General features: G+C 52.4%; 1 protein-coding gene across 1 annotated transcript in view; it reads left to right on the top strand.

Moving 5' to 3' along the window:
- The first annotated feature begins 450 nt into the window (after positions 1–450).
- Positions 451–25,367, top strand: part of CTXN1 (cortexin 1) — a 33,138-nt gene continuing 8,221 nt past the window's right edge. The window contains exon 1 of the mRNA XM_068420760.1: positions 451–531. The gene's annotated coding sequence lies outside the window, so the exon portion shown is untranslated. The remainder of the gene's footprint in view (positions 532–25,367) is intronic.

Genomic DNA, 25,367 nt, shown 5'->3' with positions numbered 1-25,367 from the left:
CCCCCCCACATCCCCAGGGTACCACATCCCCAACATCCCTCCCACATCCCCCTGCATCCCCAGGGTACCACATCCTCCTGCATCCCCCCACCCTGCATCCCCAGGGTACCATATCCCCCTGCATCCCCTCCCACCACCACCCCACGCCCCCCACATCCCTAAGGTACCACATCCCCCCGCATCCCCCCCGCACTCCATCCTCCACCCCCCCCGCACAGCCCCGCACCCTCCCACCTCCTCACAGCCGCTGCATCCCCCCCCCGTCCCCACACCCTCCGCATCCCTCCACCCCCCGCACCCACACTCCGCCCCCCCCCTTCATCCCCAATCCCGGGCCCCACCCCGGGCCCCCCCCCAACCCCTCCGCAGCCCAATCAGGGCCGGTTGGACGAATTCAAACCCCGGCCCCGTAAGCACCGGCGGCGGCTTCGCTCCGTTTTCCCCGGTCGGGGAAGGTTGTAGCGGTGAACGGGGCCGATCCGGATGGGTTCGGGGGGCTGGTGCGGCCCCCGCCTGCTGCAGGGAGAGCAGGTAAACCCGGGGGAGGGGGAGCCTGGGGATGGGGGGTGCTCCAGGGAAAGTTTGATCGCGGTATTACCGGGGCCGAGCCCTGGGAACCGCCCGACAGCGGCTCCGCAGGGGCGGTGCGGGGTGGGGGGGGCTCTCCCGGTGCTGGCTGCCCCCCCCCCAGCCCGGTGTGAGCTGCCACCGGGGGTCCCGGAGGCTTTGGCTGGCTGTGGGGTACCCTGCGGAGAAGGGAGGGGGGGTCTGGGGGGGTAGGGTGTCCCCGGGGGGAATGTGCTGCTGGGGGTCTGTGACAGCCTGGGGGGGAAAAAAGGGTGTTTTGGGGAGAAATATTGCTATTAGGTGAGAAAATGGGGCTGGGGGTTCTGGGGAAGAAGGAGTCGAAAATGGGGAATTTGTGCAGCTGCTGCAAAACTGCTGATTTTCGAGAGTTCTAGCAGGAAGAGATGGGGTGTCTGTGAAAGACCCCTTGTGCTGAGGGGGGGGTTTGGAGGGTGCCCACCCCCTGGCTCTGGAGAGCTGGTGTGGATCTGGGAAACTTTTGAGTTAAATGGAGCTGGTTTCTCCCTTCGGGAGCTGTGGGAAGCAGAGGAGCATCGCACAGATCCCCGGGACAAAGGAACAAGCCCCCAAACCCCCAGCAGCCCCACGAAGGAGCTGTGGGATTTAAACCTCAGCCCCCACGGGAAGAGTTGGAGCTGCGGGAACTCTCCGTGCCATGCTGGGAGCACGGTGAGCCCTGCCCACGGCAGAGGGAACCCAGCTCTCCCGAGCTCTGGGCTCGCCACCGACAGTTTTTGGTGCAGAGCCTCACGTTAAACACGAGGATAAAAGCCGTTGGCAGCGGCAGGTGTGGGTTGGACACTGGTTCTGGGTTCTCCAGCGCTTGACCTCCCATCCTCGCCATCCTGCCCTTCCCAGTGATGTTCTGCTTTCTCCCGGCTCGTTATTATTTGCCATAAATAGGCCTGGGAGGTAAAACCCTCCGGCTGGCAGGGCAGACCTGTTTGCAGTACGTGGGGAAGCGCGACTCCGGCTCTGTCTACTTGCCGAGTCTCCCTCCGTACGCACTGCGAGTGCCTCGTCACCCCCAGCTCGGGCTGCGATGCTGTAACGAGGCACTCGAGGCCTCCCATCGCTTTGCCCGCTTTAGTACCTGTCAGCTCGGGGCACAGCCCTTGAGCTGGAACAGAACCGCTGCACCCAGTGGGAGATGGTTGTCCCAGTAACGCCCAGTTTGGGGCTAGGCGGGCAAGGCCCCTGCGAGATAAAAATCTGGTCATTAGGAGCGTGCTGGTCCTTGGGGTTGCAGCTGGGAGGTGGCAGAGGCGCAGACATCCCCCGGTTTTGCTCTGCGGGTGGTTCTGGTGGTGCCGTGGCAGGGCTGGCGCGTGGCACGGGGGGACCGGGGTGGGAGCAGGTTGTGTCTCGTTGCACCTCTCGCCTTGCCTTTAGCGGCACAGCCCCAGCCTGCTCCTCGCAGGCACTAAATGTGCAAATTATGATTCTGTGAAACGTGTGAGGCTGTGGGTGAGGCTGCGCTCTTCCCAGAGCCTCTGCGGGGTGTCTGCTCGGGACGGCGCCCCGCGGCTCCGCTTCCAGGAGGGGAAGGGAGAGACCTGCCATCACCTCCACAGGCTCTCAGTGCATTGCGTGGGTAAAATGCCCAACCTCCAGGTCCCCCTGGGAAGGACCTGGCAGGGCTCCGGGGACGCACAGCCGTGCCGTCTGCCCGCCAACCTGCTCCCCGGGCTGGGAAGGGGCCGGCTGCTCTCCTCAATGTGCTGTTCACTTGTTGCAGGTGGCACTGGCTGGGCAACGCAGGCGAGTCCCGCTGCCTTCCTCGCTGTGCTTCTGCCAGAGAAATCTGCTCTATTTTTTTTTTTTTTTTTTATATTTTTTCCCTAGCAGTTGGCCAGCTCTGCCACGCTGTCTGCAGCGTTGCTGGGGCAGCCTTCCCAGTCCTCAGTGGGGATGAAGTGGGCTGCACACCAGTGACCGGCGCTTGCTGGGTGAGGACAGGGCTGGAGCGTTGGCAGGGGACGTGGGCGGATGCTGGAAAGCCGGAGGGTTATAGCAGGAGACCTGTTTTCGTGGGCTCAGTGGCTTCCTCACGGAAGCTGCCGTGGGTGACAGAAGCGGGTGGCATCCTCTGGCTCGTGGCTCTGAGCTCTCGCCTATCGCGAACTGTCGGTAAACCCCGAGCCGATGTGTTTTTCTGAACAGCTGCTCCTCGGGAAGAAAACACTGTTGGGCTGTCAGGCGCCTGGGAGCTGCTCTGATTTTACTGCAAATATTCTCTACAAAGTAAAATTGATGGATCTGAATCTAATATTTCGAAGGGGAGCTTAATGGCCATTAGGCTGTTTCTTTCCAGCGTGGAGTGCAGAGCTGCGCCATTGAACTGAAGGATTAAAGGCATAAAGATAAACGAAGACGGCTGCCAGATGGGTGGAGGGTGGCAGGGGGCTGGCTGCTGCAGGGCACAGGGCCAGGAGATGGAGCGGGAGGACCCAGAGCAGAGTCAGGGGATCACAGAATCACAGACTGGTTTGGGTTGGAAGGGACCTTAAAGCCCATCCAGTCCAACCCCCCTGCCACGGGCAGGGACACCTTCCACCAGACCAGGTTGCTCCAAGCCCCATCCAACCTGGCCTTGAGCACTGCCAGGAAGGGGGCAGCCACAGCTTCTCTGGGCAACCTGGGCCAGGGTCTCACCACCCTCACAGTGAAGAATTTCTTCCTAATATCTCATCTAAATCTCCCCTCTTTCAGTTTAAAGCCATCCCCCCTCGTCCCATCACTCCATGCCCTTGTCAAAAGTCCCTCTCCTGCTTTCCTGTAGGCCCTTCAGGCACTGGAAGGTGCTAGAAGGTCTCCCCGGAGCCTTCTCTTCTCCAGGCTGAACAGCCCCAACTCTCTCAGCCTGTCTCCATAGCAGAGGGGCTCCAGCCCTCTGATGCGAGGGATGGGGCAGGAACATTTGTGTAAGGAGGAGCTCCTGCCTGCCAGGGCAGAGCTGTGGTGACCTGAAGAATGACCTGTACCGTGGGTCTGAAATGGCCGAGACTCCAGTGATCAGCATCCCTGAAGTCCCTGGCTCTGCTCACAGCAGTGGTCTGGGACATAGCTGAGGTGTAGCCCTGGAGCCTCGGAAGCTGTGAGGATCCAGCAATACAGATGTAGCCATGGATCTTGATGGCCTCTCAAGCCCTTATTTGCCTTTCTCTTCCTATCCTGGCAGGGCTTAGTGCCTCCTGGGTCTCGATGTCCCTCACACCAAGGCAGAACCTTCTTTGGGGAGGATTTCTGTACTCTAAACCACTGTATTTGGAAGCACGCTTTGCTGCTTGAATTACCCAGTTAATGTAAGTGTTTAAGAGCAGAGATCATTGTGCCCGCAAGAGAGCGATCACTTGAGTCTGTGGAAAGGAACAAACAACTCCTGGGAGCTCCAAAATAGGCAGGACATGATTTACTGAACTTCTCTTCCAGCCTTGTTTGGGCTCTGTAGCGCTAAATGCCTCTGAACAGCGTCAGCAGGCTGCAGAGCGAGAGCCAGCTCTGTCCTCCTCCCGCATTCCAGAGGTGCCACAGCTCACAGAATCACAGAAATAACCAGTTTGGAAGAGCCCTCTGGGATCATCGAGTGCAACCATTGCCCTGACACCACCATGTCAACTAGACCATGGCACTAAGTGCCATGTCCAGTCTCTTTTTAAACACATCCAGAGATGGTGACTCCACCACCTCCCTGGGCAGCCCATTCACACGTGTAATATCTGGGAGAAAGGAGGTGCTTTGGGCATGGGATGCTGGTGGCCTGGCTGGCAGCGTGTTAGCACTGTCGTTGATCTGTTTGTCCAGCCCTGCTTGCCAACAGAAGGTACAATGAGTTTGCTCCCATCCCTTCTCAATGCTTGGGGCTGCTCCAGAGAGCCCAGTCCCTGAGCGTGGGGGGCAGCTGGACCTAGGGACCAGCCCCACAGAGCTGCACCGCGGGGGAAACGCTCCTCAGCTTGGGAGATCCCAGTTAATGCAGAGATGAATTCACAGGACCCGTTGTTGACGCAGATGGTCTGCATTGCAGATTTGGGAGTTTGCCTTTAATTGTGTCAGGCATGTGTGCTAACAGAGGGATTAAGGCCTGGAAGGGTGAGCAATGCAGGCCAACTTTGCCTTGCCTGTTTCAAGGTCTTCTGTTTCATAATATTCTCCGTTTCTCCTCTCCTTTCCCTCCCTTATCCCCGTCCTCTGCCTGGAGCAGCCTCCTGGTTTCCCCCCCACTGGAAGCCAGTGATGCTGATCCACACGCTGGATATGGACCACCTCCCCCAGACCTCCTTCCCTCACCAGCTGGCCAAGCCTTCCTCCCCTTGGCCATTGACACTTTACTGGGCTCTGGGCACTGTGTCACTGAGGTGGATGTACCTGGGACGGGGGACAGCAGGGTACAGCCTTGCTGGGGCTGTATGGTGGGTCGGAGTGAGGAAACCGAGCTGGTTTTGGTTGGGAGCTACGTTCCTGTCTGTCCTGGGACTGCTCTGAAAGAATGTGGTGCGATGTTTGGGTAGACCCAAATCCCTTTGTGTGCTTCTAACTTTGGCCAGCAATAAGCTGGGTGTTCCCTTCTCCCTGGTTTCTCCATTGTGCGTTGGCAGCATGGAGCACTTCTCCAGCAAAGATCAGGATGGACTCCAGGGCTAGACATGTTCCTGGGAGGGGGAGAAGTGGTCAGCGATGCTCTGTCTCCTGTGAGGAGCAAGGGCTGATGCAGAGAGCCATGAAGCAGGGAGCTGTTCTCATTGTCCAGCCACAGATCCTCTTCATTCCAGATCGGGAATACATGGGATGCAACCAAGGCTTGGGGGACATGTCAGCTCCTCCAATAAACCCACTGGGGAGGTGAATGGTGACTGGGAGCTGCTGCCATGGGTACAGTTACACCAGCAGACCTATCTACTAGCCTGGCTTTGCTCGATGGGGTTGGCGTAGATGATGGTGGGGACTCCGGAGCTGTGTGTAGGACAGGTGGATCAGTAATGCTCTCCAGAGAGCAGAGCTCAGCTGGTCACCAGGGAGAGAACCTCATCCCCATCACCCAAGGGAGCTCTTGTCCTTCCCTGGAGGTGTCAGGGTTTGGGGTAGAGACCACGTGTCTCTGGGTTGTGATCCTCTTTTCCAGTAAGAGCAGTCTCGCCAGAGGACTCGGGTCAGCCGCCCTTCCTGGTGCACCGACACGCTTCCAGGAACGAGCGCGGGGATGCGTTCCTCAGCATCCCATGGCGGGGAAGCAAATCAAGAAGCGACGACAAGCACTTGGCTTTGAGATGGCACAAAGTGTCCTGGCACAAGGGGACACTTGTAGTACGGACAGGACCAGCGCTGCCCTGTGAGCTTGGATCCCTGGCACTGTGCCGGAGCCTGGCTCAGTGGCAACCGATCTGGCTGGAGCCCAAAGCAGGTGGATGGATGGGACACGGGTCCCTGCCCGTTGTTCCTCCTCTGCACACCCAGAACAAGGCTGGCACGGGGGCTGTGGGAAGGGGGAAGTGTTTCAGCAGTGGGCTGAAAGGCTTTGGGGTCTCTTTGTTGCCTGAGGCTCTAGTTCTGGGGATGCTCCTTCTCTCCCACTGCAACTCATGTCCTGCTTTCCCAGTGTCCTGGTTTCATGAGATAAAATTTATAGAATGAAGTTTCTGTTAGATTTTGTTTCAGTTTGTGGCCAGCTGTGGTGATCAAGGGCAGCTGACCCAGGCTGGCCCACAGGTGTGTTCTAGATCATTAACATCAAGTTCACTACAAAAGGGAGGGCTTGCTGGGGAGGAGTAGGGGTTTTTTTTTTGCTCTCTTTTCTTCTAGTATCCCTCTTTCTCACTCCTAATGATTGGCATCCCTGGAGCAACCTGCTGCAACTCTGTAGCTAAGTATATTTTTTTATGTTTTGTGTTATCATTGATATTAATTTTCTTTATTTTATTAAATCTGTTTAACTTTTAACCCACGAGTCTCTGTCCTTTTCCCAATTCCCTTCCTTGGAGTGTTGAACTTTGGGAAAGGGCTTCAGGTGGTGAACCCCACATAGACGGATATCAGGAAACATTTCTTCACCCAAAGGGCTGTCAAGCACTGGCACAGGCTGCCCAGGGCAGTGGTGGAGTCACCATCCCTGAAGGCATTTAAAAGGCATGTAGATGTGGTGCTGAGGGACAAGGGTTAGTGGTGGCCTTGGCAGTGCTGGGTTAACCGTTGGACTTGATCTGAAAGGTCCTTTCCAGCCAAAACGGTTCTGTGATCAGAGAGGAGCTCAGTGTCTGGGGTAAGGAGATGATGATGGCTCAGAGGGATCTGCTTGAGCCCTTGCTGTGATGCAGGGCAGTGCTGTGTCTGTGGCAGGTTCATGGTTGCCCTAGTTGTGTACGTCTTGCAGCTGTTTTCATATCAGCTGTGTCCACCCCCCAGCACATCCCTGGAGCAGGCTCTGGATCTGTTTAGACTCAAGAGGCTCAACAACCCCAGGGCAGCCACCTTGATCCACAGAGTAGCTTGCAGTCCTTTTGCATGGCTAGTTGAGGTACAGGTTGGGCTAGGGGAGTGCTTCAGATGCTGGGAACCGTGGCAGATGCTGGGAACTGTGGCAGAAGTGAGATTTGATTAGGACCTTCCCTAAGGGAAAGCAGAAATGGGATACCCTGGATTCCTGCAGCTTTGTGCCTCTTGCTGCTGATGGTAGATAACGTTACTTTGAGTTAGTAGCAATATCTGCTCCAGTCACGGGAACAGCATCGATTTACACAGGCAGAGGACCTGGCCCTGGAATTGATCTGCATTTTTATCAGCTCATCTCAGCTGACGGGAGATGCTTTGACACTGCTGCTGCTGCGGAGGAGCTCTGTTCTGGGATTGCTGTTGTTGGTTGCTTCAGCTCCTCCTCAGGTCTTCTGCTTGGTCCTGCAATGTCATGCACCTGCGTGCAAAAATGTGGAGGGATATTCTCCAAGTTAAAACTCTCCCAGAGGACTGCGGTTTGTCTGGGCTGCCCTCACACCCAAGCTTTGCAGGTCTGTTAACAGCTGTGAGGCTTTGGAAAAGGCAGAGCAATTCCAGCAAGGTTTTGCCTTTGCTTTTCTCTCCTCCCTCTCCTGCTTCCTTTTGCCTCTGAACCTTATGGGTGGAGGTGAGAAATTCCAGAGCATTCAGCTGCCAAAGGCAGGGTGTTTGCTCTTTTTTCCTGTGGTGTTTCTTAATGAGAGTAATTAGCCCATGTTGGCATCTGAAAACATTCTCCTTTAGGATTTATTATTGTGTGGTGATGCTGGGTTGGAGAGGACTTGTCAGTCCCGTGGCAGAGGAAGATTTTAATATGATGTTTCATCAACTTGTAGGGCCCTGGCTATGCAGTTTGTCTGCTGTGCCCCCTCCAGACCTTCCCTTTCCTGGATGCTGTTCTCTTCTTGCTGCTTTCTGAGTTTGGCTGGAGTCACTTGGAGCCGGGGTGAAGCCAGAGCTGTCCCTGTTGGAATAGATGGGCTAGTCCTGCCCAGTGGAGAAGTCTGAACAGGTCTTTGAGCCAGCAGCTGTCCTTCCACCAGGCACGCTCAGTGCTGTTTGGGGTGGGATGGGATGGAATGCTCCTCTTGCAATTGTTATCTTCCCCTTGGGTTGTCCCACCTTCCACCAGACCTGAGAAATACTCTCTGCAACCAGTCTGGGAAGCAATGTTCCTACATTGGCTTAGTTTTTCCTGGGTGGCCTGGTTCCCTGCCTGAGGTGCATCTTTCCGCAGAGCCCTGCATGTTCCCAACATTGCTCCCACCCTGCCGGAGAAAGCAGCAGGGCTGGAGAGAGTTAAGAAGGACCAGGAGGGCTGACAGAAAGGGCTGAATTTGATTAGCAAAGAAAGGGAGTGAGCTCTTCCCAGCACATAAAGCTGTTATAAAGTGATCAATTGTTCTTTGTGTCTGCTGGGACAAGATGAGAAGCGATCAGTTTAATTTGGAGCTAATGAGATTTAGGTTAGATATGAGTGAGATGCAGATTGGTGACGAGGGAGTTCTGGGAGAATCCCCTTCAGCCGCATCTTAACGAAGCAGGTGACTGTTCTGAGCATCCTTGGACTTATTTCAGTGCTGGGGGCAGGTCGTTTTTGGACATCCTCATGCTTTCATGAGTCCAGGACGTTCTTTAAAACCTTCCTGAAGATAGCTCTAGGGTAGCTGCTTGTGATATTGTTGCTGCCAGCTGTGGTGCTGTGCAGATGCTGGGGTGGGCAACCCAACTCTTGTGTGCTCACAGCCAGCCTGGATTGTTCTTCTGGGGAATTCAGCTCCATCATCCACAGAAATACCCAGGCACTGCTGTGCGTGCTGTTGCACATGAATGGTGCCAGGCAGGACAGCAACGCAGACAAAGAAATAATTTGAAAATCACTTAATTGCAGCAATGGATTTCTTTGGAGTAGTGTATTTGCCCAGTTGCTAAATAATTCATACAAGAGCCTGGTAATGAAATGCTAAAGACCTGATTTACTTAGCATTGTTTGTACTTACATTACTATTTAAATGCAAGAAATTAGCAAGTCATTTAATTGCTAATTAAAAATAATCGTTACTTACCATCTTATAAGGATTAGTCAGCATTTCTGTTTGTCGTTTGCACAAAGCATGGACAGTCATACTCTTTTTAGGCAGTTGTCTTGTAAACTCATCCCTGTATTTGTACTCACAGAAGGCATGTGCCCCATCTTCTTTTAACGGCTATTAAAAACATGAGGAAAAATGCAAATTAAAAATATTTGAGCAGCACAGGCCGCCTGTGGAGAACGTCTAGCTTCGTTCCCCATCTTCCTCTTTCATTTCCCTGCAGAAGGTCACCTGGACACCAGCCCCTGCTTCACATCTGCTTACAAGCTCTCTCGCTGCATATGGCCTTGGGTGGTGTGTAACGCACAGCACTGGGATGAAGGTCCTGGAGAGAGAGCAGTCCTGAGCATCCAAGAAGTTGTCTTTGAGCTGGGAGTGAAAAATAGGCTAGAAAGGCATTTTTCTAATCCCTGAGACCTGAGCTTGTTGGGAAAGGCCCTGGAGGAGGCAATGGGATGTTCTGTATAGTGCAGAGGCGTTAGGAGGGTGAATTAGGTGTAAGACCCAGGGACTGGAGGGCTCAGTCTTATGGAAGATTCTCGGAAAGAAAAAAAAAAAACCCTGGGGCTGCTGGATCAGCTGAGGGATTTGGTGCAGATCAGTGGTGCCTTGGTCTGGGCTGTCCAAGGAGTAAAAGTCCGTGTAGGCATGTGTGGTGTGTACAGCGAGTGCTCTGTGTGTGTGTCAGGGGGTGTTTGGAGCATGCAGGTGCTCTTGGGGGTGGATTTGGGTGTTGGGATAAGGGACCGTGTCTGTATTTGTATGTGATCCCTGAGAAATAATGACTTGGTTCTCAGCTCTTCTGAAGGGAACTTGAGGGATGTGTTAAGGTCTTGCTCCAATGAACTCATCATTAAATATTTGTAATGAGTCACACGCTCCCAATCACAAATGCTTACTCAATGTCAGCTCATTACCCAGCTTCTTCAGATGATTCACTCTTAGCTTTTGATACTGGGAGGGGGACGGGCCACACGCACCAGGCTGGGTCCCTACAAGGCAAGCCTCCATGTCTCCTTTCTGACGTGTCCCTCTCTGTGTCTCCTTTCTGAGCTCTTCCACGCCCGTGTGTGCAGATGCAGTTGGTACAAGTGGCCTCTGCTACCTGTGAGAGAGAAAAAAGGGAAAGTTCATCCCTTCCTAACCTGGGGTGCTGTATGGCTGACCCCCTCATGGGTGCCTACCGACAGGGCATCTTTCCCACCTTTGGTGGACCCAGTCCTGAATTAGAGTGGCTTCTCCAGGACACAGTGAATTAGTGGTAGTGCTGGAAGAGGGGCTTGCACTTCCTTAGACCCCTATGGATTAATATTTCCTGGCAATATTTGCATCAGCATCCTGATATTTTGGTCAATATTTTCCATGGGAAGATGTTAAGTTTGAGGAAAAAATGCTGTTTTCTTTTCTAAACGAAAACATTCAGTTTCAGATGTGAATTAAGATGACAGGGATCTGCTTTATACAACATTTTATTACAATGTTTAATGCTGAAGTAAGGACCAGTTTTGTTCCTGTTAAGAATGTGAACGTTTCGTTCTGGGAATCTACATGTGGAAATGTTTACCTCCCCCCAGGCTGATTTCACCAGGGTCTCTGAGGACATCAGCCCTGTCCCCAAATGTACTCTTGTCCTGTCCTCTACACCCCCTCCCAGATTCAGAGTTGTTTAGAGCTGAGAATACGGGTATCTGTAGCCGAAAGAGGGGCTTGGAAGGGGCTCTGAGCTGGCCAGGGCTCCAGTTTAGTGAAGGAATCAAATCATCTCTGATAACAGCCTGCCACTTTCTGTTTGGCTGGGTCATTTCCTTCTATTAAGTGATAATCAGAAATCTGAGATGATGACTGTCTTTTAACTCCTGTCTGCAAGCCATTTTTGCAAAAGACAGTTTGCTTTCCACTCTCTTGGTCTCTGTCCAGCAAAGAAGTGACTGAGATTTCAGGAAAGGGCAGGAGAATTGGTCCTGACCCCAGCAGGGTGTGTCGTTGTGTGTTGTCCCAGAGCAGTGGCATTTCTGGAGGAGTTTTGGTCCGAGTTCTTGGAAATTACTCTGGCACCCTCTGCCCTTTCTACTGCTCCCTCATTTCACTCTCCAGTGGAGCTCTTCTCCTCATCTGTGTTTTGGTTGATGGGTTCAGCTGACACCTCCCCTACATCATACAGCAATTGGCCTTTGTGTCCTCAAGGGCATACAGCTGACTCCTGGCCAACGTGTCCACCAGGACCTCCATCTCCTTCGCTGCAGATCTGCTTTCCAGCCTTTTGGTCCTGGTGTAAGGTGTTATTCTGGCTCAGCGGCAGGACTTTGTAACTGCTGAGGTTTATTTCAGTTCTTTCCTCCAGGTTTCTGAGGTTTTGAGATTCCATCTGCACCAGTATTGCTCTGTGAAAAACATCACTTGTAGTCAACCTCCTGAAACAATTGACCTTTGAGTCCTAACGGTCCATGTAATTTTTCACCCACCCCACCGTCCACTATTCAGCCCACATCAGTTTGTTTTCCAGGACACAATGGGAGACTGCCAAAGATGAACCCTTCCTGTCTGCATTTCAGCTAAACGTGAGATTTAGCCCAGTCGGTGATGGTATCATACCACAGGTATCCCGTGTGGTATTGCCTGGCTGCCATAAGAACTTGTGCTGGATGTGGTGAGGTTTAGGCTCCTTCACAGCTCCATCAGCTGGAGAACTTCAGAGGCACCCCTGAACATGTCCTGACCAAGAAGAGAACTGATGGACTTCAGGGGGCTAGGGTTGATGCTCTTCTGGAAGGACACCAAAAGCAGAGGATGGGTGGTCATTCTGGGCTGGACACTTGCACAATGTATTGAAACAGGCTGAGAAATAGGTCTGAGAGGTAACGACCACAGGTGGACCAGCACTGAAGAGTCATCTGGGTTCTGCAGGGCTGCTTCTCCTCGGTGATCAATGACCTGGAAGAAAACCAAGATGTGATCTCTGAAAAAATATCTGGTGGAGGTAAAGACTGGGGGAGCTGTGTGTGTGTAATTAAGATGGCAGTTCAGTGATAGAGAGAGCTGGATCACTCGTTCAGCAGGTGAACCCAGCCAAGGGTGTGTGTGTTCTTAAAAATGAAAGAGGTTTGGGGAAGCAGGGTGAATACTGAATGGGGTCTGGACTTCCAGCGCCAGGCCGTGACTAACACCCAAATGAGATCCTCGGCTGGAGAACTGCAGTCTTGAGCAATAGTAGGGCTATGACTTTACTGCCGTTAGTCAACAGGGCTGAGCAGCAGGATGGTAATGAATCGGAGAAAAGTCAGTGAAGAAAGTGACTGATGAGTGAAGACGGGAAATGGAGGCTTTGCAGTGAAAGCTTGGGTTAGCAGAGATGTCCTGGTCACAGGGTATTAACCCTGGCTGGAGAACCACCTTGTTCTGCCCAGCAAAGGTGTACCTAAGCCCAGTGGCTGAAAGATGAAGCTAAATAAGCTCAGGTTAAGTACAGGTGCAGGTTTTAAGGATATTATTCAGTTATCAACAGCACAGGGCAGTTTTCAAAGAATAAAGTAATTCTTAAATATCTGCAATGAAGAGGAATTACCTCCGGGCAGGTTAAGCACTTCAGCTTCATGACGCTCACTTGGAAATAAGCATATATGGAAAACAATCTATCCAGTGCTTCTTTGTGTCTATTTAAGCTTTTTTTTTCATATTTTTAGCTGAGCTCTGACAGCTGGTGCTGCTTTTTTTTTTTTTGTTTAAAAAAAACCCATCTTCCTGGGACGCCAGAGGCTTGGCATGAGACTTCTGGCATCACAAGAGGTACAAGGAGATGGTGAGAACTGGCAAGCACTTCTTGCCTGAAGGACCTGAACACTGGGAACCCGCATGGGTGTGATTCTGGGCTTTTGGAGAGCCCGGGCTTTACATTCGCTTCCTCTTTCTGTGGGTTTTTTCCTTTTCCCTTGCCAAGCTCATCCCTGGGCTGAGCAGACACTAGTTCTGCTCCTGCCTTTGCATCCACTCATCCACTAAGTTCTCTGCATCTGGTTCCACCTCCCCCTTGTCCTCCCCTGCTCAGAGAGGGACACCTGTGGGAACATTTTTGTTGGCGTTGTGGGGGAGCTAATCTCCTTTTATTGCCTTGACCGTGCATCCCTCTTGCTCTTATGTCCAAGGTTCTCCCTTGAGATGGAGCCATCTCTCCATCTCCTCCTGAAAGCTGTCACTGCTGTAGGCTGCTTGGGGTTGTAGCCTGACTGACTCCTGCACTGCAAATCTGTGTTTTGGGGCTGATGGGGAAGACCTGAGCTGGGCAACCCTCTAGAGGGGGTGGGTTTTGGCCCTCCTTATGCCAAGCCTGGGTCCCAAGGAGAGGACACTGCATCAGTTCCTCACCTGCAATGTAGTGGCAGAGACCTTCCCTGCCAGCATGCTCATTAGGGTGTTTTAATTATTGAGACACTGATTCTAATTGTGTCCCCTGGTTCCCGTTCTGCTGAGATTACATCTGCTTCTCATTTTCTGCACACTGGCTCCTCTCCAAGCTGCTCTGTCACACATATGGAGCGTGCACAGGGGAAACTGGCCCAATAGATCAGTGAGATGCTCACTGCCCTCCTCCACCTGCCCCTAACCACCTGGGAGGAGAGCTGGAAACACCAGGGAGGGCCCTGGTCCTGGGCCAGCAGTTTGCTACCCTGTTTGCAACCCTGGTCACAGCTTGGTGACAACTGCTGTGTCCTTGTGATGGCCATGCCAACCCGCCCTGTGCTTGTGCAGGCAGCTGTATGGTCCCAGTAGAGATGCAGCCATCCTTGAACACAACGCTGCTGTGGTACTAGCAGACCCTCAGGAGAGATGCAGCTTCTGGACAAGGAGATTTTGCAGGTGCTTTGTATATCCAGCCCTAGAACAAAACTGGAGTTGTTTCTTTTCCTCTGTGACCGTCTACATTTCCAGTTCCACCGCTGCAGTATTGTCAGCTAAGTTGTCAGCATCTGTTTTGTGCTCCTGAGCGCCTTATCTTTGCTGACAAGGGTTTGGAGTACAGATTGCTCTCAGGCATTGAAGGTGGATAATGGGGAAACAGCTCGAGGTAGGAACATCCAAAGCTGCTGTCAGCTACAGGGGGTTTAGATGGGTCTGTTGGGTTGATTCAGGATCTTCTGGGTAGCCACCATCTGCATCCCTGAGGCATCTGGGGCCCTGGGAGGTACCTAGAGAGATTCAACAGGGTCCTGACAAGCAGCTAGATGTAACCACTGCTGCCACACCAGAGAATCTTTTGGTGAGCAGATCAGAGTTCCTGTGCCCAGGTCAGGATGTCCCCAGCATGAGGAGGAGTACTGCCTGATTCCAGCTGAAATATTTCCCTGCTGGCCTAGGACGGTGGGCTTGAGCTCTCTTGGCCTTTATATTTAACAGCACTTCACCCTCTCTGCTCTTTATTTGCTAGTGGGTGTTTTTAGACAGCAGTCGTTACCTCTCTGCTGTACTTTCACTAGGCTGAGCTCTTCTGGTCTCTTATCATAAAACTTCACATCCCATTGATGACCTGCACAGCTTTCCCTGCATCCAGCCCTGTTTGAGACCGTGTTTTGGACCTGCACATGCTTTTTCAAATGAGGGCTTGTGAAGCCTTACCCTTATTACTTATCTCATTATCCTGGCCCTTCAGATCCCCTCTTCTTTATGGCTTAGGCTCCTTGATGACCCTATGATCTTTCCAGTGATGTCCAAGCCTGCCATGACCTCCGTGATGCCTCTCAAACTGCCATCTTCCATTTTTTTTTCCAGCATGTTTCTTATTTGCTTTTGTCTGGCCAGCAACAGAGCCTAAACACAGTCTGTCTTCAGGAACGGGCTGTGAGGAACTCCATGAGAAACATCTCTGCACGCTCCCTTTTCAGCAGCCCCCCCTCACATCTTCTTCTCTGGCTGACAGCTCATCCTATTTTGTTCACCATCACCCCCAGCCTAACTACAGATTTCTCACCGTACCAAGTGCTTTGCTGAAATCCTGGTAGATGACATTAATTGGAATTTCTTTCTATAAACAGTGATCTTATTGAAAAGAACTGTCAGCTTGCCTGGCATGGTCATACTCGGTTAATGCTGCAGCATTTTATCTTATCTCACATATATGTCTTGGCTTTGTTCCCAGCTTACTTTAGAAACCTTGAGTGCTGTTGTAGCTGGACTACATGGAGTCTGTAGTTGCTTGTGCATCTGTTGTTGTTCCTTCAGTCCAGGATCTATATTTGCTGTTCCCCAGAAAGAGGAGGAGAGTAATCAATAGCCTGTATCACATATCCTGGCTCAACAGAGTCATTAGCAATCCCAACTAAAGATTCCTGACTTTAAGCACTGGTTATCCAAGGGAGACGCAGCACAGATTGTCTAGTCCTGCTGATTAAAACGTGTTAGGTCTCAGACTGATGCTCAGGCTGTTCCCCCTGGCCCAATGCCTGTCTCTCTTTCTCAATTGGCATCCTTTCTCTGGCCCCCGGCTGCGGCTCAGGTGCCCAGGGCAGTTAAGGTGAACACTCAAGCCCTTTGCTCTGAAACCCAGCGAAGCCAGGACATCTGAGCCTGCTGTGACCCACCTGGTCCACCTGCCAGTGAGGTTTGCTTCTCTGGTGATTTCTAGGTAATCTGAAGCGAAATAAGGCACCAGCTTCCCTTCCCTTTGTCAAACAGCTTCTTGCTGAAGTCCAAACCCACCCTCTGACTCTTCTCCCACTGATATTGCTGAGTTTTTGGGAAAAGGAACCGTAGCCCATAGAGCCACAGCTCTCTGGTTTCTGGAGTCCACAGGCCATCATAAGCAGACGTTGGGTGGATGAGTTGGAACCTGAGATTTTTCCCTGGGCAGGAGAGAGATCCAGAGGAGCTCCACAGGAGCAGGACCATCACTGTTGGGAATGCTGGAGTTGTTTCTTAGCTCCTTGAGCACGTTGCTCTATAGATCAAGGCCCTTTTGCTCCATGATACTTTGATGGACGCATTCTGCTGGCACCAGCCCTCGCTGTAATGATGCCCGCACCTCTGGGAGGTGTGGGCAGGTGCAGTCCCTCCACTATCTTTATATTCAGCACCCTCCTGCTCCTGGAATAGATTCCCAGACAAAACTGGTTTGCTATGATGCAATTAAGACTGAGAATATGAATCAGTGATTTAAGGGGAAAAAAAAAAAATCTAGTGGGGGAGGCGGCAGCGATCCCACGCCGAGCTCTGCTCGCTGTTAAGGCAGAGTGAACTGCACAGAGGCGGTGGTTAGATCTGAGCACCTTGACTCTGCCCTGGAGCTGCCCCAGGCACTGAAGACCACTGGGCTATAGCGGCGTGAACAGAAAAGCCGTGCGGTAGCCTTGCGGTTAATGTCAATGCAGTTAAGGCACATTGCGGGTACCATGGCAACCTGCGCTGGCCACGGGCTCGCTCTCGGAGTCGGGATGCTGCGGGAGCCGGCAGGCTTAGAGGTAGATGAGCTGGGAGTGCAATTGCACTGGTGAAGCGTCAGGAGGGTGGAAGAGGCACCGTGCGTGGGCTGATCTCCTCCAGAGGTGGCTTTGTCTCCCCACTGAGGTGGCTGTTAGGGGTTTGAGGATAAAGAGTTCAGAGTGCTGGACTGGATAAGCCCTAAACTGATAGAGAAGATGATGGGAGAGATGGGGCAGCACGGGCAGGTCAGAGACCAAGAGCAAGTGGCTTGTAGCATGGAGAATGCCCACGTGCTCCCCACTGGCAATAGACCAGCAATTTCCCCCGTGACATTAGGAGAGGTCATGAGGTCTTCAGGGTGGTGGAAGTGTGTCTGCTGTGCCTGAAGGAAGATGCTGAGGTCTCTGGTTGTGTCAGGAAGGCGACAGAGGAGCACAGCTGCCAAAGTCAAGCAGTTAGCATCAAGAGCTTGCAGTGGTCACATCCTTCCAGACGGCCAGCACAGCCCAGAGGAGCCAGCTTGGCAGTCAGAGTCCCGGTCTACAGAAGCTGTGACTGTGCATCTTGGTTTCACCACCAAGTTTAATGGGGCTGAGTGCACCCATCCAGGGCTGGAGGTCCCTTTGCCTGGGTCTGGGTGACCCCCTGCTCCCCGCTGGCCCAAGACTTCTTGTTCCCAGTCAGGGCACAGCAAACAAAAGCTTAGCATCTGCAAAGGTTGCACCTTCTCCTGAGGATCTTGCTAATGAGACAGTGAAGGGCTGTTGCTTTTCAGAGCAGATGTTCACTGGGAGCTTTTTTCAGCCAAGGAATTGTTGAATTTGTTTTACACAGCCCTGCTCAGGGACTTGGAGATAAAGGCAGGAAGGTTCCTGTAGGCAATTTATGCACTGGTCTCAGCCAGCACAGGGTTGAAGTTAGCTGATCTTGTACAAAGGTGGTGGAAGACATGTTCCTTGGTGTTTATGGGGTGTTTCCACTCTTATTCATGGGTCCTTGCTGGAGATGACACCAGCTCCAGCCCTGGCCTGAACACTTCCCCAGGTTCTCATCCCTGCACCTTGAGGTTCAGCGGAGATGGATGCTGGAGCTGGCAGTTTTGGTGAGATGTTGCTACGGTTTGTGACACAAAGCCTAGTTAAAAGCATAAGCTTCCTCACCACGGGCCTCAGAGGCACTGCTGTGAAGGGAAGATTCATTAAATTGTGCACGGGTTGATCAGGTGTCTTGCAAAAGCTGGCAGACTATCCTGAAGGGCTGGAGACGGCTGTTGTCCAATGTGCTGGCCGTTCAGTTCAGGGAAGTCTCAGAGAGTTGCTGCCCTGGCCTTGGAGCCTGGATTGCAAGTCAGAGAGTTGAGGAGAGTGAAATACATTTACATATTGATGATTACAAATGAAATACATTACAAATACATAGTCTTGGAAGAAAGATGCCCAGGGAGCTGTGGAGCTGGATTATCTCGGTGTGGTCAAAGCTGTAGGCGTGAAGAAGAATGTAAGTGATGCGCAAGATGCGGATAACATTTGCTTATTCCCAGCTTGAAGTTACACTGAGCAGTATTTTTTACTGCCTAAGCCCTTCCATCTGCCCTTTCCTCCTTTCATTCCCAAATAACAGACTCTAGAGGCATCTCAGTTCCTTCAGAGCCAGAATCTGAATTAATAATGTGCTAAGAAAATAAAGAGAGTTCAACAGACTTTAAATCAAGAAGAACAGCGTGTTAAAGAGTTTGAACAAATCACATTACTTTGTGTGCAGTTTTAGGGCTAGCAGAAATAAATCTCCCAGCAATTTATTGATGGTGACAAATTCTTTCAGAAAGGGCCTGCTCAGGGAATGCTTCTCTTTATCACTAGACTCTCTGTGTGAATTATCTAGGACCAGATTAATGTGTCCCAGTGAAGGTGCCAACATAATGTGTGTCCCGAGCCTCCATGTCACCTGGGCTGACACATCATTTGAATATATCTGCTAAAAACCGTGTTGCTTTTCAGATGCTTCTCCCTTTGCCGTTGAGTGGGCCTGGGTTTGACGGAGCCAGGCAGATGGGTCTCCTCAAGTGGAGGAGCATGGGTCAAGGACACAGCCTGTCTTAGACTGGACATGAAAGCTACTTGTGTAGACCCATGGCAAGAAAAGAACAACCAGAAGGGTGCAGGGTTGATGGCTCAGTTACTGCCACTGCCGGTCTGACCCTCCCTGGCAGTGTTCAAGGCCAGGCTGGATGGGGCTTTGAGCAACCTGGTCTAGTGGAAGGTGTCCCTGCCCATGGCGGGGCAGGGGGAACTAGATGATCTTTGAGGTTTCTTCCAACACAAACCAGTCTGTGATATGTGTTAAAATCACACTAACTAAAAATTCTATGACAGAGCCAGTCACCAGGGCTGTCTTCATGTGCTTGGTGGGACCAAGAGTCTGGACCTTGTCCTCCTTGATGTTGCTGTGCCCATGTCCTCCAGTGGTCTTCCTGCCTCTGCACAGCCAAGACTCAAGGCAGGGCTGATGGCAGGGCTGGAGCAGGAGACACCCATGTAATACTCCTGTGCCATTGGGCACGGGGCTGGCTGGGAAGCAGCCTTGTGTTCACTCTTTTTTGTTTACCAGCAGGTCTATCAGAAAACCACCCCGGCTCAACTAGAAAATGGCTGGTGTTCACTGAAAGCTGTAGGAATTTGTTTTGGATGTTGATTGTCTGCAGCCGCGAGTGTCTTCCCCCTCTGTTGGTCTTACTTCAGCTCCTAGTTCCCCCTGTTAGTGGGCTGTCTGAAGAGACCTCAAGAGTCTTCTCCTTGGGACCCAAGGTCTGGATTTCTTCCTTATGTTTGTCTGTGTTGCCTGGCCCCTGGAAACTAGTGCTCCAGGACCTCTTTTTCCTTCTCAGCCTCCTCTGGACATCTTCCAGCCTCTCAGCCTCTACCCAGTGTTGACATCCCAGCCCAAGACAGACACACCAGGCAGGGACCCTTGCCCATCACGAGGCCACCTCTCCACCTCTGGGAGGAGAGCAGGGAGATATGGGGACAGTTTGGGGCATCTCTGTGGTGCGGAGCGTTTGATCTGGTGTCTGAGTAGAAATGGGGAGGTAAACCCCATCTGCGTGAATGAGTTGGGCTGCAAAGCCTGAGCTCTTCTGTGGCTTGAAGGTGCCTGTTCAGGGTGGTGGTGGAGAGCACGTGTGCATCCGTGGTTGTGATAATGAGGGTCAGGGAGACCTTGGAGCTCTTGCAAGAGGTGCCCAGGTTCCTGCATGTCTGGGCTGCAGACCTGCAGTGAGCTGAGGGAACCCAGCAGAGACATCCAGGGAGCAAAATTCAGCCTTCATTTGCTTCAGAGCCCGGCCATGGGGGGTCTCAAGCTGGGCACTGTGTGCCTGCCCAGATACCTCTATTTACTCAGCAGCTACACTCCAGCTTAACAGGGAGGAAAGAAGAGAAGTTAATTTATTACTGCAAATGACTTTGAAGTAATTAATTGATCTTGTCAAAGGCAAGGGATAATTCCACAGCTGTATAATCCCAGCAGAAAGATACCTCTTGTCCCCTGACAAGGCAGCTTTGATAGAGCTGTTTCACCAACACATGCTGAAGTCGGGAAGGGGACATTTTATTTAATGATTCACAGTAATTAGAGTGAAGCGGGCGTGCGCCCTCCCTGCTCCACAGCACAGCAGTAGCCAAGTGTTTCAGGTCAGCCCCGTGGTGCCAGCCCCATTCCCTGTCCTGCCTGTGGGCACACGAGGGGTCTCCGTCTGTGCCACGCAGGCTAGAAAGGTCCCTGGTGACCAGCAGGTCTGGGCATCTGTGCATGGACCTGGCTGGGATAAAAGGGAGCTGGAAATGAGAAGGTTCCTGACTATCCGATGAGGGGAAGGAGGATGAAAGCAACCTCCCGTCTTAGGGGGAGCAGAGCTGCTATTTCAAGGACTTCAGCAGATCCGTTGTGCAACAGGACTCCTGCCTCAGCAGTCACATGTGCTAGATTTTGGGTAAAAACACCAGGTCTTCCCTCATTTTCTTGTAGAGCCAGGGTTGCTATTTTCATACTTCTGGTGAGATGAGACTGAAACCAGCAACAAATTTCTCCAAACCCCCCATCTGTCCTCACCCTCTGTCCTGGGAGGGTGATTCTTCAGCACTCCTGGAGCTCGAGCCCCCACAGCAATCACAAAGGGGTTTCACAGCCTTGTAGTCCAAAGAGGGTTGGGTGCAGCATGTGGAACAGCAAGGCCAGACATTGAAAAAGGAAAATAAGCAAAGATGTTGAACGGCTGCCGAGGCAAAGGAAGAAATAGTGAGTGATTTTTGCCATTAATTTCTGTATCAAATGCTGTTGCAGAAGGAAGCCTAATTAAAGTGGCTGAGACCAACCTTCTGCCTGGCAAATCCCAGCTCTCAAGTGGCTTGACCTTGCAACAACACTAATGTTCCTTAGCTGTGGATTAGGGGGCTTAATTCAGCCGTTGCCAATGACCTGGCCAACCCCTTGCCATTGCTGCTAGGTGAGGAGAGCAGAGTCACTTCTCTGGATGCCTTCTGGGGATGCGGGAAGGGCTACTTTGGCTTTGGCTACGCGGAGTCCAAGGGATCTTTTTCCCCAAGGAGGGTCTGCTTCAAAAGACAGCAAATGACGAGTAGATGTGGTGCTGAGGGACGTGGTTTAGCGGTGGACTTGGTAGTGTTCGGTCAATGGTTGGACTCAATGATCTTAAAGGTCCTTTCCAACCAAAACGATTCTGTGATTCTATGACTCTATAAATGTGTGCTTAAAGCCTGGTCTGTGTCTGGTGACAGCTCCAAATTTGCATCCCAGCCTTGGGTCGGACACTTACACCGGCCCCATGAGCCCTTGTGCTCTTTCTCTTGGTTACTGGCAGTGGAACAGTTTATCTTCAAGAGAATTACGTGGATCAAGCTGGACAAACTTAGGGGATCAAGTAGGAGATCTTGATAATCCATCATCAACAGTCTGCTGAGCAATGCCAGCCATCAAAGCCACAGCAGCTGGTGACAGACACATCCATCCTGGATTTTCTGAAGACTAAGCATGTCTCTTAAGCAGAAGTTGTGCCTCTGGGGGCAAAGAGGAATGACCTTTGAGATGCCTCTGTCTCACCCAGTGCAAACAGACAGGGAATGTGCAGGCTTGGGGCCCAGGGCAGCTGGTCTTACCACCTCTGCTTTGCTCTGGACTTGCTTCTTCACCCTCCAAGATATGGCCCAGGAACCATATCCCCATGCCCTTTCCCTGGCGTGACTTGGTCCTCTCCAGGGCTGACTGTGACTGTTGCCATCCCTGGCTGCAGAGGACTCTGAGATGACACTGTCATGAACTCTACAGGTGCTGGAGTACCTGAAGGACCATGAGTCCTCTCCTCCCCTCACTGTACCGGTTAAGGGAGCTCTTGGGAGCCGCTGGGGCCAGGAGGCTGTGCAGGGAGAGGTCACAACACTTGCAGATATTGAAAAACAGGTCAACTATGAAGCATCATTCATGTTATCTGTAATAGCTTTGCAGAGCAGAACTTGGCTCACAGGGAAGAGTAATGAGGTGCAATCCTCTGCTTGACCAGCTGCTGTTATGGAGGAGTCAGCTGCTCCCAAGAGCTCGGGGTGAGCCTGGGAAAGGACACTCTTCTCATTGTCACCCAAGCGTGTTGAGGGATGGGTCCGCAGCCCTGGGAAGGAAGGTTCAGGTCAGCACTCGGGACTTTCCAAGAAAGGGGCTGAGAACGTGCCACCAGCCCTGCCAGTCTCAGGGGACTAAGAAAGGGAGTTGGTGTATCTGACCTGGCCCCGTCCTTCCCACCCCTCTCCTCGGCAGCCTGCAGCAGCTCAGCACAGCACCTTCAGACCAGGGAGAGGTGAGGAACCTTCCTGATTCACACAGAATCACAGAATCAATCAGGTTGGAAGAGCCCTCTGGGATCATCAAGTCCAACCATTGCCCTGACGCCACCATGTCAACTAGACCAGGGCACTAAGTGCCATGTCCAGTCTTTTCTTAAACCCCTCCAGAGATGGTGACTCCACCACCTCCCTGGGCAGCCCCTTCCAATGTCTAATGACCCTTGCTGAGAAGAAATGCTTCCTAATGTCCAACCTGACCCTCCCCTGGCGAAGCTTGAGGCTGTGTCCTCTTGTCCTATCGCCGACTCCCACTTCACTACAACCTCTCTTCAGGTAGTTGTAGACTGCACTAAGGTCACCTCTGAGCCTCCTCTTCTCCAGGCTAAACAAGTCCTCCAGCCCTCCTGAAGCAGCGGCAGCACTTGCCGCAATCCAGTCTCACAATAAGTCAGAAAATAATTGTCGTTAATTGCCATTGGCAGTTGAATTAAAATCTTTGATCGGTGAAACCTGCATGAATAACGAATGATTTTCACTGAGCCACGGGCAACTATTTTTTGCCTTGAACTGAAGTGTGTGTTTGCAGTTGCTGTCCTCAAAGACAAAAACAGTCATTCCATGCCACAGGGTTTTACCCGGTGCAACCACTGCAGTATTTTACAATATCACTTTGTCAGCACTAAAAAAAAAAAGTGCTTAGATCCCTTTCTGAGATTTATTGCGTTTCATAGGTGAATAGATTTTTGATTAGAGAAACGCTCTTGCTTTTTTCTTTCAAAAGTGCTTGGCCGAGTGGTGAGATAATGCAAAGGCTGAACCTCATTTAATTATCAAGTCCTTTAAGTCCGGGCAGAACAAACCCCCTCGCTGTCTCCGCGGTGCAGTTAGCTTGGTGTGATCCAACGCCTGGCCCACCCCTCGTGGTGCTTTGCCGGGGCAGTGGCCACATGGGCTGCGGTGCAGCACTTAACCCGTGCTCTGAAGTGCGGTCAAGATTGATATTTCTGAATGCCGGAGTCTTCCATGTGCCTCAGGGAACTTGAGTCCCGAGTTTCCCTGAGGCTCATCCAGCTTTTTTTTTGTTGTTGTTGTAAGAGGCAAAATCTTGAGCAGAAGGATGTCCTCCAGCTCTGAAACCCTTCCAAGAAGTGAGGGCAGAGCGGGAAGCTCCCCACATAGCCATTCCCCCAGGCTTGTAGTTTTTTAGCAAAGACTTAAGGAGGGGAGGGATTTCAAGACAAGAGTATTAGAGCAGTTGGAGTTGGGCTTCCAGCGCAGCCACGCTCCTCTTTGTCTGATCATAGAATCGTTTTGATTGGAAAGGACCTTTAAGATCATCGAGTCTAACCATACCCTAGCACTGCCAAGGCCACCACTAACCCATGTCCCTCAGCACCACATCTCCATGGCTTTTAAATCCCTCCAGGGATGGGGACTCCACCACTGCCCTGAGCAGCCTGTGCCAGTGCTTGACAACCCTTTCGGGGAAGAAATTGCTCCTGATGTCCAATCTAAGCCTCCCCTGGCACAACTTGAGGCTGTTTCCTCTTGTCCTAAAAGCTCTGTGTCTCTCAAGGCTTGCTCTTATGGGCTCTTTGCCTGCGGTGCTGGAGGCTTCTGGGCCAGAGGAGACCTACCTGGTCTCTGCAAGATGCCACCAGGCAGAACAGTCAAAGTTGCTGCTGCTGTTGCAACAAGGAGTGACCCCCATGCCTGATGTGGGTTTGTGCTCCTCTGGGGAGACTCCAAAGCAAACCAGGGTGCAAGAGTGAGGGTCTTCCCTGTCCCCAGGCTCTGCTGCCGCTCATGGATACTCCATCCCCTGTGCTTTTGGGGACGTGTGGGCTGGGACCGCCGCACACCTGCGTGCTCAGCACTCTTCCTGCTCCTCTTGGCTCCTGCTCGGTGCGAAGGGACCAGTTGGTGTCACAGATGCAGCCTGCTCTGCTGGAGACAATCCCAGCCAGGGAACTCCTGTCCCACCCATAACATGGAGAGCCCTCAGCTGAAGTAATTGTGTTTGCACAAACAACCCTCATCAGTTTAAAGGAGATAAAATCAGCGGGGAGCTCATTGAGATGCAGCCACAGTCTCCACCATGGAGCAGAGCTGCTGTCACCGTCTGACAGGGGAGCAGCAGGACAGAGGATGCCCTGGGGCATGGGATGGTCTTTCCTGGGCTGATGCAGGGGGCTGGCTGCAGCCTGGGGCTCCACAGGAGCTCTGTGCATGGCACCCAGCTGCCTTCTGAGAGAGGAGGAAGGCTGGGGGAGGCGTTGAGGGCCCATCTCCACCGGTTGGGCTTAGAAACGGTAGCAAAGGCTGGAGCAGACCTCACAGAAAGCGTGCAAACTGCCAGGGCTTTGGGGGTGACCCTTGACACTGGGTGTGGATAATGCGTTGGCCACCATGAGCAGTCTGTCCTGGTCATGGTGACCATCTGGTGCTAGTTCTTCCTCCAAACTGCATCTCATCAGCCCCGGCTCCAAGGCTCCTCTTGCCTTCCTCCAGAGTGGAAAAATGCATCCTTTGAGTTTGCTGGTACGGATCTGGCACACCGAGGTGGGGAGGGCAGGCGGGTGGGAGGCAGCAGCAGGCAGAGCTGGTGATGCACGGTCCGGGAGCTTGTGTGGGACTGCCGGGCAGCAAGGCTGTGCTGGGCTCCTGGTTCAGGTCCAGGCATGTAGTCGGGTTCCTGGAGAGCTCCTAGAGCCTGGGCACGTTTCCCTGTGAGCTGGGTGTGACTCCGTGCAAGCCTGGCAGCCCTTTGCCTCCCAGAAAGTTGGATCGCTGCTTGAGCCTGGGGTGGGAAGGTGCACAGGGGGCTGCAGTGAGATTTTGCAGTCCCTTGAACACCTTCATGGCCAGCTGTACCCCCCAGCTTCTCTCTGATGCACAGTCCTCTGTCCTGGGTGCAGCAGGCAGTGGCGGTGCCTGCCCCATG

This window comes from Nyctibius grandis, chromosome 31, assembly GCF_013368605.1.
Source record: "Nyctibius grandis isolate bNycGra1 chromosome 31, bNycGra1.pri, whole genome shotgun sequence".
Classification (NCBI taxonomy): Eukaryota; Metazoa; Chordata; class Aves; order Nyctibiiformes; family Nyctibiidae; genus Nyctibius; species Nyctibius grandis.
Note: the sequence above shows the minus strand (reverse complement) of the source record. Positions and strands in the feature narration are given on the sequence as shown.